Here is an 11,692-nt window from a genome sequence, read left to right as displayed (position 1 = left end):
GTTTCACCCATAAAATGTCACATCAATACAACTTGTTTGAACTTTTTGCCTAGTAAATGCATTCTAAGTGTGACAAACACATGATATGCCAATGCTTATGATGTCATGCTCAAGTTTTAGTGGCAGTAACACCAGGGGTGTTACATCCTTGCCCCCATAAAAGAATCTCGTCCCAAGATTTAAAAGTCCTAGGGCAAGTAATGGAAAAGGAAACACAACATACTTTTATTTCCTTATTTTTGGTACAAGACAGGGGTGGTATGGGGTTCATTCTTCTATTACAACAAATGTACATATCTTTACAATTTACACGAAGCTAGAAAGCCTGGGAAATTCTTTTCTAAAAAGTCTTGAGTTTCCCAAGTAGCTTCATCTTCTGTATGTTGGTTCCACTGTACCTTGTAAAACTTGAGAGTTTTCCTTCGGGTAATTCTGTCCTTTTGATCCTAGACTCGAACATGATGCTCTAAATATGTCAAGTCTGGTTCTAAGGCAACATTTGTTACTTCAATGGTTCGATCGGGAACCCGAAGACATTTCTTCAATTGAGACACGTGGAACACATTATGCACAACATACAATGTTTCGGGTAACTAAAGTCGGTATGCTACTGGTCCACATTGTTCAAGAATAGGAAAAGGACCAATGTACCGGGGTGCAAGCTTCCCTTTTACCCTGAAACGTGATACACCCTTCATTGGTGAAACTTTCAGGTAGACATAATCTCCAACTAGAAAGTACAAGGGTATCCGGCGTTTGTCTTCGTAACTCTTCTATCGGGCTTGGGCTTCCTTCAAATTATGAATTATTCGGTGAACTTTCTCTTCTGTCTCCTTTACCATATCAGGCCTGAAGAAATTTCTTTCACCTGGTTCAGACCAGTTTAATGGAGTACGACACCGTCGTCCATACAAAGCTTCAAAGGGTGCTATTTTGATGCTTTCTTGATAGCTATTATTGTACGAGAACTCCGCTAATGGTAAACAGTCATCCCATTTATGTGAGAATTCCAGAACACATGCTCACAACATATCTTCAAGTATCTGATTTACTCTCTCAGTTTGCCCACTAGTTTGAGGATGATAGGCCGAACTATGGAGCAACTTAGTACCCAAGGATTTGTGAAGTTCTTCCCACAATTTGGATACAAATTGAAGTCCACGGTCCGACAATATTGTCTTCGGAACACTGTGCAAACTGAGGATGCGAGGAATATACAGTTCTGCATATGCGATTACTGGATACTTTACTTTAACTAGGAGAAAATGGGCGATCTTTGTAAGTCGATCAATGATAACCCAAATAGAATCATATCCTTTTGCTGTCATGGGCAATCCCACAATAAAGTCCATGCTTATATCCTCCCATTTCCATGTTGGTATAGGTAAGAACTGCAATGGACCAGCAGTCTTCATATGTATGGCTTTGACACGTCTGCAAGTGTCACATCTTGCCACATAGCGTGCAATTTCAATCTTCATCTTCGTCCACCAATAGTGCTGTTTTAGATCATGATACATCTTAGTGCTTCCAGGATGAATAGAATAGCGACTAAGATGTGCTTCATCTAAGATTTGCTGGCGAACTTCTTCATTCTTAGGCACAACTATGCGGTTATTAAACCATACAACACCTTGATCATCTCTTCTGAAGTAATTGGCTTTACCGGCCTCTATTTTCTCATGAATGTGTTTCATTCCCTCATCATTTCTTTGTGCGTCAATTATTCTTTGCAGGAGGACTGACTCAAGCTTCAAGTGATTTGAAGTTCCATGTTGAATCATTCCCAGGTTCAACTTCTCCATTTCTTGGCATAACGTAATGTCAGAAGTCTTCATGGTAAGACAATGGCATGAAGCCTTGCGACTTAACACATCTGCCACTACATTAGCCTTGCCTGGGTGATAGTGAATCTCCAGTTCATAATCCTTAATAAGCTCAAGCCATCTCCTATGTCTCATATTTAATTCTGACTGGGTAAAGATGTACTTTAAACTTTTATGATATGTATAAATGTGACAGATATTTCCCAGCAGATAATGACGCCAAATTTTCAGGGCATGAACCACAGCAGCTAACTCTAGGTCATGAGTTGGATAATGTTCCTCATGCCGACGCAACTGCCTTGAAGCATAAGCTATTACTCGCCCTTCTTGCATTAGAACACAGCCTAGACCACTGCCTGATGCGTCACAGTACACATCAAATGGCTTTTCAATGTCCGGTTGAGTTAATACCGGAGCAGTGGTCAATAATACTTTCAGCTGCTCAAAGGCTTCATTACATTTCGAAGACCAATTAAATTTGGTATCATTCTTCAATAAACTTGTGATTGGTTTCACAAGCTTGGAAAAATCTAGAATGAATCGGCGGTAATAACCAGCCAGTCCAAGGAAACTTCGGACTTGATGTACAGTGGTTGGGGGTTTCCACTTCAAAATATCCTTGACTTTGCTGGGATCCACCGCAATTCCCTTGACAGATAATACATGTCCCAAAAATTGGATCTCCTCTAGCCAGAACGCGCACTCACTGAACTTAGCATATAATTGGTGCTCCCTTAAGCACGTTACTACGATCCGCAAATGCCGAGCATGCTCCTTTTCATTCTTAGAATATATCAAGATATCATCAATGAATACCACCATGAATTTATCCAACTCGGGCATGAATACCGAGTTCATAAGATATGTGAAGTGGGTAGGAGCATTTGTTAGTCCGAAAGACATAACCAGATATTCAAATAATCCATACCGCGTAGTGAATGCGGTCTTGGGTATATCTTTGGGTCGGATACGGATCTGATGGTAACCCGACCTGAGGTCGATCTTGGAAAATACCCGAGCTCCGGTAAGTTGATCAAATAGAATGTCAATCCGGGGAAGAGGGTACTTATTCTTGATGGTGACCTCATTAAGGGGTCTATAATCCACGCACATCCGAAGTGTTTGGTCCTTCTTCTTGACAAAGATGGCTGGACAACCCCAAGGTGATGAACTTGGTCAGATGAATCCTTTTTCGTGTAGATCTTGTAATTGAGTCTTGAGTTCTGCCAACTCATTCGGAGGCATTCGGTATGATCTTCTAGAAACAGGAGCCGTTCCGCGCTTCAACTCAATCACAAATTCTACATCTCTTTCTGGAGGCAATCCAGGCAGATCTTCCGGAAAGACGTCCGAGAATTCACATACTACTGGAATATCTTGGATCTCCGGTATGATGGCTTCATATACTCTGCCAGTTGGTTTAGCTGGAATAGCTACGGGAATGGATAAGAGAGCCTCTTCCTGGCCATAATTCAACCTGATGGTTCTCAGATCAGTGTTGAGGATTTCTTTATGCTGGGCTAACCAATTCATGCCCAAAATTACATCTATATCTTGGCCTTTTAGAACAATCATGTTTGTAGGAAAGTCCCATTCAGCCAATGTTACGGGCACATGGTAAGCCACCTCTTATCACTTTTGGTAGCTTCGCTGTCGGGCGTAGGAGACCATTCATCAACGAGGTTCATAGAAGGAGGGGGCCTGAAAAGGTCCAGTTCCCCACCAAGGGCTTCACCCGTTGCTCCAGAAGGTTCGGTTCCCATTTTGACGGGATTCGCAGGTACGTTAGGGTGCAATTATGAATACAATACATGAACTTCCTCATGTAGTGTATTAAAGTAAACCTGCAAGTTGTACCCGGCTGTGCTAAGCTCCTCCACGCGGGCTCAAGCTTTGGCTTCCTTGGCCCAAGCAAGTGAACGTGAGTTAATAGCCCAATCGAGCGCTAAATCTCTTTCAGCAAGTTGGTCTTGCAGGTGGCGGAATGTCAGTTCTCAACTCGTTTATTCGCTGACCATCCTCAACCCATACTTCGTTCCTGTGACGGAGCTCCAACCGAAGTTGTTCTACTTGAGCTTCCAGATCTCCGATAGGATCATTGCTACCACTACTACTGTCCTCATGTCTTGGAGCTAGTTGATGGCAAGGTACGCCAATGGGTCCGGTAGACTTGCGCACAGTTTTCCTTGTGCGCGGCGGCATTTCTCTAACGGGAAAATCTTATTAATATAGTTTTTAACATGATGCATGCATAATTACAGAATCAACCTTAGTTGATTCACAACCTTCTATACATTGCACTCTACCATATGGTCTTTAAAATAAGTTCTTCAGAAGGTAGTTAGATAAGAACGGAAGAAATTTTCTAGTTAAGTCTTTGAAAATTCTTTTTGAAGATGTGTCATAACATCTGCAGAGATGGGCTTCGCTCCGATACCAGTTGTGACAGAACCTCCCAAGTCATTAGGCCCACCTACAGTTGTCCTTGTCCAACGGACCTCAGACAACCCTGCAGGTGCCCCTGATCACTTGACAAGTTCGGTATCTGTATTCCTTACCTTTCCCAAGAGCGTTTCACCCGTCACACAGACATTACAATACATCGGAGATACGAGAATGCGGAAGCAATTATAATAACTTACTTTGTTTTAAAGTAAAGAAGAGTTGTAATATTACAGACCAGAACTAATTATAGGAGTGCTGAGTATTATTATTACATAAAACCTGGGAGGCAAAAACCCCTCCCGATAAACAGTAAAAAGTTTTTCTCAACGGAGGATCTTTCCTCCCACAACTTTAGTCTTGTTTTTCTTCTTTTGGTACCACCTTGGAATAGAAGCAATAAAAGTTTGCTGCTTCTTCACCTAAAACAACATGGGACAAAGCCCTGAGTACGAAGTGTACTTTTGCAAGACTTACCCGTCAAAATAAAAGACTCTCAAGGATATGCTGGCCTTTGGGGATCAAGGTATGGCTTATCAATAATCAAAGACTCTATTTGCAGAAATGCTTACTAATAGTAGATCCTTAAAAGTCCAGTTTTATTAGCAAGTTAAGTCATTACCTGAGTTCTAGAGTTCTTTCTACCCTAGTTCAATCACTTGACCTATACTAGCCAATTCCTTATCAACCCTTCATCTTCACTGGATTGCTAAGTGTAGGGCAGTGACCAAGTCTTCATATCCGCGAAGTTATAATGATCCGAATCGATTATACTCAGCTGAGGATCTCCGATCACACGACATATGTAGCACTTAAACCTTGCATATGTCAACTCGCCACCGGGGTTCTTAAGACCAGATCAGGTTCACGCCAACCGAGAGCACAGATACACCACCATCTAGCCTCTTGCCACAGAGGGTACACGCTACTCTCACCATCTCTCCACTCCGATTGCGTGTTATCTAATTCTGGTATTAGTCTGCCTGAGGCAAAGCTTACCCATGACGAGGCATGTGACCAGCTAAAGGGTCCTCGATCATCAAGCCTACATTGACACGGTCCTTAATCGACTCAGACGGAGACACTACACCGAGACTCTCTTTCTCGTGCAAGTCATCCACGCGGTCTCAGCTTTATCATTTCAAACCCAAAGTTTGGTACCTGGCAGAGGTACATCTTTTCCGATGTTGAACCCATCATGGCCATGATGGATCCACCATCAAGTTTTATTTTTGAAAACATCCCACCCACTTTGCAACATCATCCTTTGTGAAAACAACACATTTTGTTTTTCTAGAGCAGGGCTAAGCATAAGAAAAACCTTTTTGTAAAACAGGGGATCAAAGGAAGGTAATCAATTTCTCAAGGAAGGAAATGCAGCAACTTGTTTTAGCACACAACTCCTATCACCTAATGCATCAAGCAAGTGAGAAAGAGTTTTAAAATAACAAGGAGGTGGCAAATGCACCGGGGCTTGCCTTGTGTGATAGGTTAATTAGGCTCTGCTCCACAGATATCAAAGTAAAAACAGTTTTTTGCCTGATGTTCTTCAAGTGGTGGTGGTGAAGTCCTCGCTTCTTCAACTTCTATTTCCTCCTCGTTTTCTAGATATAACCATATATAATCATGAATGCTTATGTAATGCTCATGAAGATGCAAAGATAATAAAAGTTTATAATCTAATGTCTTGAATACAACTTTCCTTCACGGATCTCCGAGAAACTAGGGTTTTCGGAGTTTATAGTGAAGTTCATAGGGCAGGGGGCTAGGGTTTTGGGTTCTAAGTATCAAACATGGTCCAAATCATACCAAACTTTACCCAAGGCTTCTAAATAATATTTAAAGCCTATCTTAAGAGTTTGATGAATTTGGGATTATTAATTATTCTCTAAAATTCCAGAAGTATGGATTTTGGCTATTTTAAATGCCCCAAAATTCCCTATTGGAACTAAAAATTATGAAACTATTTTATTAACTACTATAGGAAATTAGAAGCCTAGCAAAATTGGTTTGACATTTTTAGCATTTTTCTATAATTTTCTGGAAATTCTCAAAGTTCAGAAGAAAAAGAAAAAGGAAAACATGCTACAGGATTGGGCTGAAACTGGCCTAGGTCGGCCCATTTACTGGCGAAAGCGCGCGCGCCCGCGCCTGCGCTGTCGGCTTTGCAGAAATGCCCCTATCATTTTGATTAACTGGAAAAGGGTTACAACGCTATTCTCCTGTCTCACTGACAGTTACAGAAATCCCCTCGGACTTCTGTTTCTCTACAATGCCAGGTCCACGACACAGCCCGGCAGAGAGCTGAGCTCTGGCGAGCGCATACCGGTCGAATCACTCAATGACCGGTGCTCTACTTCGGCTGAGACCAAATTCACACCCTAACAAGTGTTTCCCCTCAACTAATTTCACTATCAGACCTCTAACTCGCTCTGTCCACGGTGACCGTGTGACGAAAGGACCTTCTAATGCGTTCCCGGCGATCTAAGGGAGCTTAACTCAATCGGGTTGGTCGAGGAGCATCAGGGGAACCTAAGGATGCTGAAACAAGAGGGCAGAGAGCACGAACAGACCTGGAGTACGCTGACCACGGTGAGCCTACACACTGTGGCGTGGAGAACCATATTGGGGGAAGAGAGAAATTGGGAGGCTCTGGTGGATAATCCGGGGCAAGGACTGGTGCAATGGATGCGTAATTACCTAACAGAGCCGCGGGTGCACTCAATTTATAGCATGCTTGAGCGGTGGCCAGTGAATTTAACGGAGACGCGCGGCAGCCGGAGAGGAAGAAGGTTACTGGCGCGGGTGAAACCGTGGCACTCACCGGCTGAGGGGCTACAACGGTTATCGGCGAGCTGGTGCGGCTAGTAGCGACGTGGTTAAAGGCCGGGGCCATGGCACAATCGCGATGGAGGACGCCAACTCCGGTGACGGCCGTAAAGCCACGTCGTCGGTGCAAGTGGTCGAGGACAGCGAGGCCACAGTAACTCAAACCCATCCACGACGAGATCTTTTCACGGGTGAGCGAAATCCACTCGCCAGAGGCACGAATCGTGACGACCAACGCGAATCCGGGCGCAAAAGGCGGCGGCGGCGAGGGGGCTGAACTGAAGATTTTTGTTTACTGTACCAACAGATTCTTCTTCAGTCAGTCTGTCAGACCATGTTTGGGGCGAATTTTCCTCCCGATTTTGTATGGCAACTAGATCAATGCTCTACAGCAAAATTGTAGCCTAATGATCTAGCTACAAACTTACTAAAGCAACCATAGCCAAACACTGACTGGATTATGGTTGAATCTAAGTCCAAAAACTGCCTAATCACACTGTCAGCCAGAATTCAGACCTAAGACAGTCTGACAGCTAAACTTTAGGCACATTTTTCTCCAATTTCTGTTCAGTACCAGTGCTTAGTGACTTAACCAAAATTGTTCTCCTTACACAGCTCTAAAAACTTGATGTGTTGACCTAGGGCAAAATCTTCATAATTTGGAAGATACAGGGCTCCCAAGTTGAGCCAATTCCACTGAATTTCAGACTTAACTCAATAGAGTTCAAATGGGCTTTTTGCAAATAAATCCAAATCTCAGGGTTTAAGTTGCAAATCCACATACATGTGAATCATATGAGTTAAGGTACCCTAATTTCATGGTTTTTGCACTTAGGTCCAAAAATGTGCACATTTTGCATACAACCCCTAGGGTTTCAGTCCAGGGTTTCTCAGGGGTCCATTTAGGGTTTTTGGTACTTCTAGGGTTTGGATGCTACTTAAGTCCATCCATGGTGCTATTTTATGATCATTTCTACTAAGTTTTGAAGTTTTCTCTTAATTGAGCTTTGTTTATTCTTTTGAGCCCAGTTTAGGGTTAAGCACTGTATCCTAGGGTTTCACCCATAAAATGTCGCATCAATACAACTTGTTTGAACTTTTTGCCTAGTGAATGCATTCTAAGTGTGACAAACACATGATATGCCAATGCTTATGATGTCATGCTCAAGTTTTAGTGGCAGTAACACTAGGGGTGTTACATTACTCCTATTGGGTTATATAACTATGTGAATTCCATGTTTATTACATTTCATGCATACAAATACTTATTTGAGCAAAGTAAATATGGAGTAAATAAGTGTAAAATATTTGCATTCATGTTGCTGTTTTGGTTGTGCTTATAAATATGGTTTCAAAATTTAAAATCAGATTTGAATTGGGATAATTACATTTAGAAATAAAGAAAAAAAGAATAGCAAATAAAAGGCTTATCTATTCGGCCACTTAAGGAACACAACCCATGTGAGTTTTTCCTCCTATTTTTTTATTCCAATTGCCGGATCTTGCATCACTGTTACCTATTCTAGATTTGAGTTTGTTAGAGTTCCTAATAGATATGATAGGAATATAACAGATAAGTACCAGATTAGATCTATCATGTAATAGATTTGGGATCCAGTTTGTTAGAGTTCCTAACATACATGATATTGTTGTAACAAATAAGTACCAGATTAGATCTTTATCATATAACCACCCACCTCCCAACCTATATAAATACATGCCACCATAACACCTCAAGCCATCAATCAAAGACTCATCTCATCCATAGCCTCGCAGCAGTCACCGCTCGCCGGTGGGCCTGCCACCGTGGGCAGGATGCTGCAGCCCCTGTCTAGCGTGAACAGGATCATGCGGGGGAGAAACGGCCCTGGCCATCGATCCGATGATGTGCGCTCACGATGGAATCTCAAATACCCCATCGTGATCGAAAATCGTAGCCGTTGATCTCGGATCTGTTGGCCGAGATCAGATCGCGGGATCCTTTAGTCTCGAGCGTTGATTTTAGATCCGACGGCTGTGATGGGATTGGTCGCGTACCGATTCAGCCGAGGCCGTGGGTCCTCTGATTCAATCTGGTGGGGAAAATCCGATCTGCTATCATAAAATCTATGTTGTCGATCTCAGATCCAACGACGGAGACTTCGATCTAATCTGCACCGTAGATTATTGATCCAACGGTCTACAAAAGCTCATACCCTTTCGGCCGTCTACTTTAGCAAAAGAGAACATGTGCTCTATAGTAATCTACCTGTCGTCCATGTGTGCGGTAAGATGATTACCTAGCAGTCCCTAAGAATTGCAAATAAGTCCCTAGAGCTCGATTTAATTATAAAAATGACCAAAAACTAAATTAATCCCTATATTGCTCGTTTTAACTCTGATTTAGTCCGTTCAAGTTGCGTTAGTCTCATATTAAATTTGTATACACAATAACAACATTATTTACAACATATTACTTACATTTATATTGTTTATCCTATGATTATTGATTTATCTTGCTAATCAAAGTTAACTGTCCATGATTATAACTGACTAAAAATGCAACCTATAATCAAGTTATATCTCAGATTAAAGTTTAATTAATTCTCACATGATTTATATTAATTAACATATAATTTATCTTTTATTGTTTAATCACCTAAATCTTTGGAAAATCATATCTTCTTAACCGTAACTCTGAATTTAGTGGTTCTCGAACTTACGACCTCATAGCAACGCGTAAAATATTCTTATGTGGTTTGTTCTCATGTTTGGTGTAATGTTATTTTTATGTACTACTTGTCTTTTTGTATGTATTGCTACAAGTAGCAGCGAGGTTACGAGTCACCGAAGACCAACTTGGTGAAGTACCTAGAAATTCGAGTTACATGCAAGTTGTGCCCTTAATCACTCTTCTTTACCCAATAATGTTCTGGTTAATCACTGTGACATGATCAAGTTAATTTGATGGGACCTTATAGGTTTCCCTAGCATTATTTATCCCACACCTTGCAGACAAAAAAACTATTGGGTAGTTTTGCTATTGCTCTAATTGGTTTTGGGAAATTAATGTTACATTATGATCATGTTCCAGTTATGTTGTTGTTTTAATTATTGTTCATGACAAGATCATTGTGTTAATTATTCCCCACAACTTTGGTGAGTTCATGCACATTATTCCCCTTTGGTAAGCCTTACACTTCACACGAGCTCCCACCTTTGGTGAGTTCATGCACATTATTCCCCACAACTTGTTGAGCGATGAATGTATGTGAGCTCACCCTTGCTATACTCACATCCCCCCTAGGTCAAGAACAGGTACCACAGGATGTGGCGCATGAAGGATGCTGTGATGAGTTTGTGAGTGGTCTAGGTCGTCATCTCCCAGTCAACTATGGTTGCTGGATCGTTGTCTTCATATGATGTAATCATTTATCTATTTTATACAGAACTCCGTTATATATTAATGATGTGACATTCGTTTCTATACCATGAGTCATCATATGTGTGAGACTTGATCCTAGCACACTTGGTGAAGTTCGCGCTCGGGTTTTGGACCCCTAAAATCCGGGTGTGACAATCAAGAACAAGGCAACACAATTGTCAATGATTAAGGACCTTCATCCCCTGAAACATTATCTCCTTTCGGATATAATGATCTTCGGACGAAGGTCATGAAGGAATACCTTCATCATCTATGAGAATAAAAATACATAGAGACAATATGTGTAACCCATATATTCATTCATACACATATTTCGTGATATACACATGAACATTAACAGAAATTATATTATATTGATACCTTCGGCTTGTTCGAAGGTGTTGACGCGAGAGCAATTACAATCCAGCGTGAACCGTACGGGGGTACTGTTCACCTATTTATAGGCACACTACAACACTTGTGACCTTCTGTGACGTTCTCTTTATGTCACCAAACTTTGAATTTATGTCACTTTTTGAAATTTATGGCATCTCCATGACGAAAATCACTTCTTCACCTATCATGCGTGGCATTGCTTGATCTATGACGTTTCATGTTCTTTCGTCATAAATTTAGTGACATAATATATGTCGTCATAGTGTTGTGACATGCTATTTTCGTCACTAACCATCACTAAAAAATGCCACATCATGCTTACACGTAGGATAGAAAACATCATAAAATTAAACATGCAAATTACATGGCATGACTAGGATCTTACGTGGCATCTATGCTTATGACAATTTTATTCGTCACAAAATATTTGGCCGTAAGCCAATTTGTTTCACTATTTTTTTTGCATTTTTATTTTTTAATATAGTAGCCCAGCGCATAGACATTGCATCCATTTTATTGTACCCTATTTTTGCCTTTTTATTTTCAAATATGTAACCAACCGTTGTTAACAGGCGCAGAAATTGTAGTGCCCTGGTGGAACTAGCGTTGGGTTGCACCAGCCAATTTGTTTCACAAATCACAATGTACTATAAGCAAAATCCATTGTAATTAAACAAATAATAAATGACCATCAAATATACTTAGCAACATATTATCATAGATATCGTTTATCAAAAACCAAATCCTTCAAAATTTTCAATACTAGCATCATGTTTTATCACCAGCTTCACGTAGA

The sequence above is a fragment of the Zea mays genome, chromosome 7, assembly GCF_902167145.1.
Source record: "Zea mays cultivar B73 chromosome 7, Zm-B73-REFERENCE-NAM-5.0, whole genome shotgun sequence".
Lineage (NCBI taxonomy): Eukaryota > Viridiplantae > Streptophyta > Magnoliopsida > Poales > Poaceae > Zea > Zea mays.
This window is presented reverse-complemented; position numbering follows the sequence as displayed.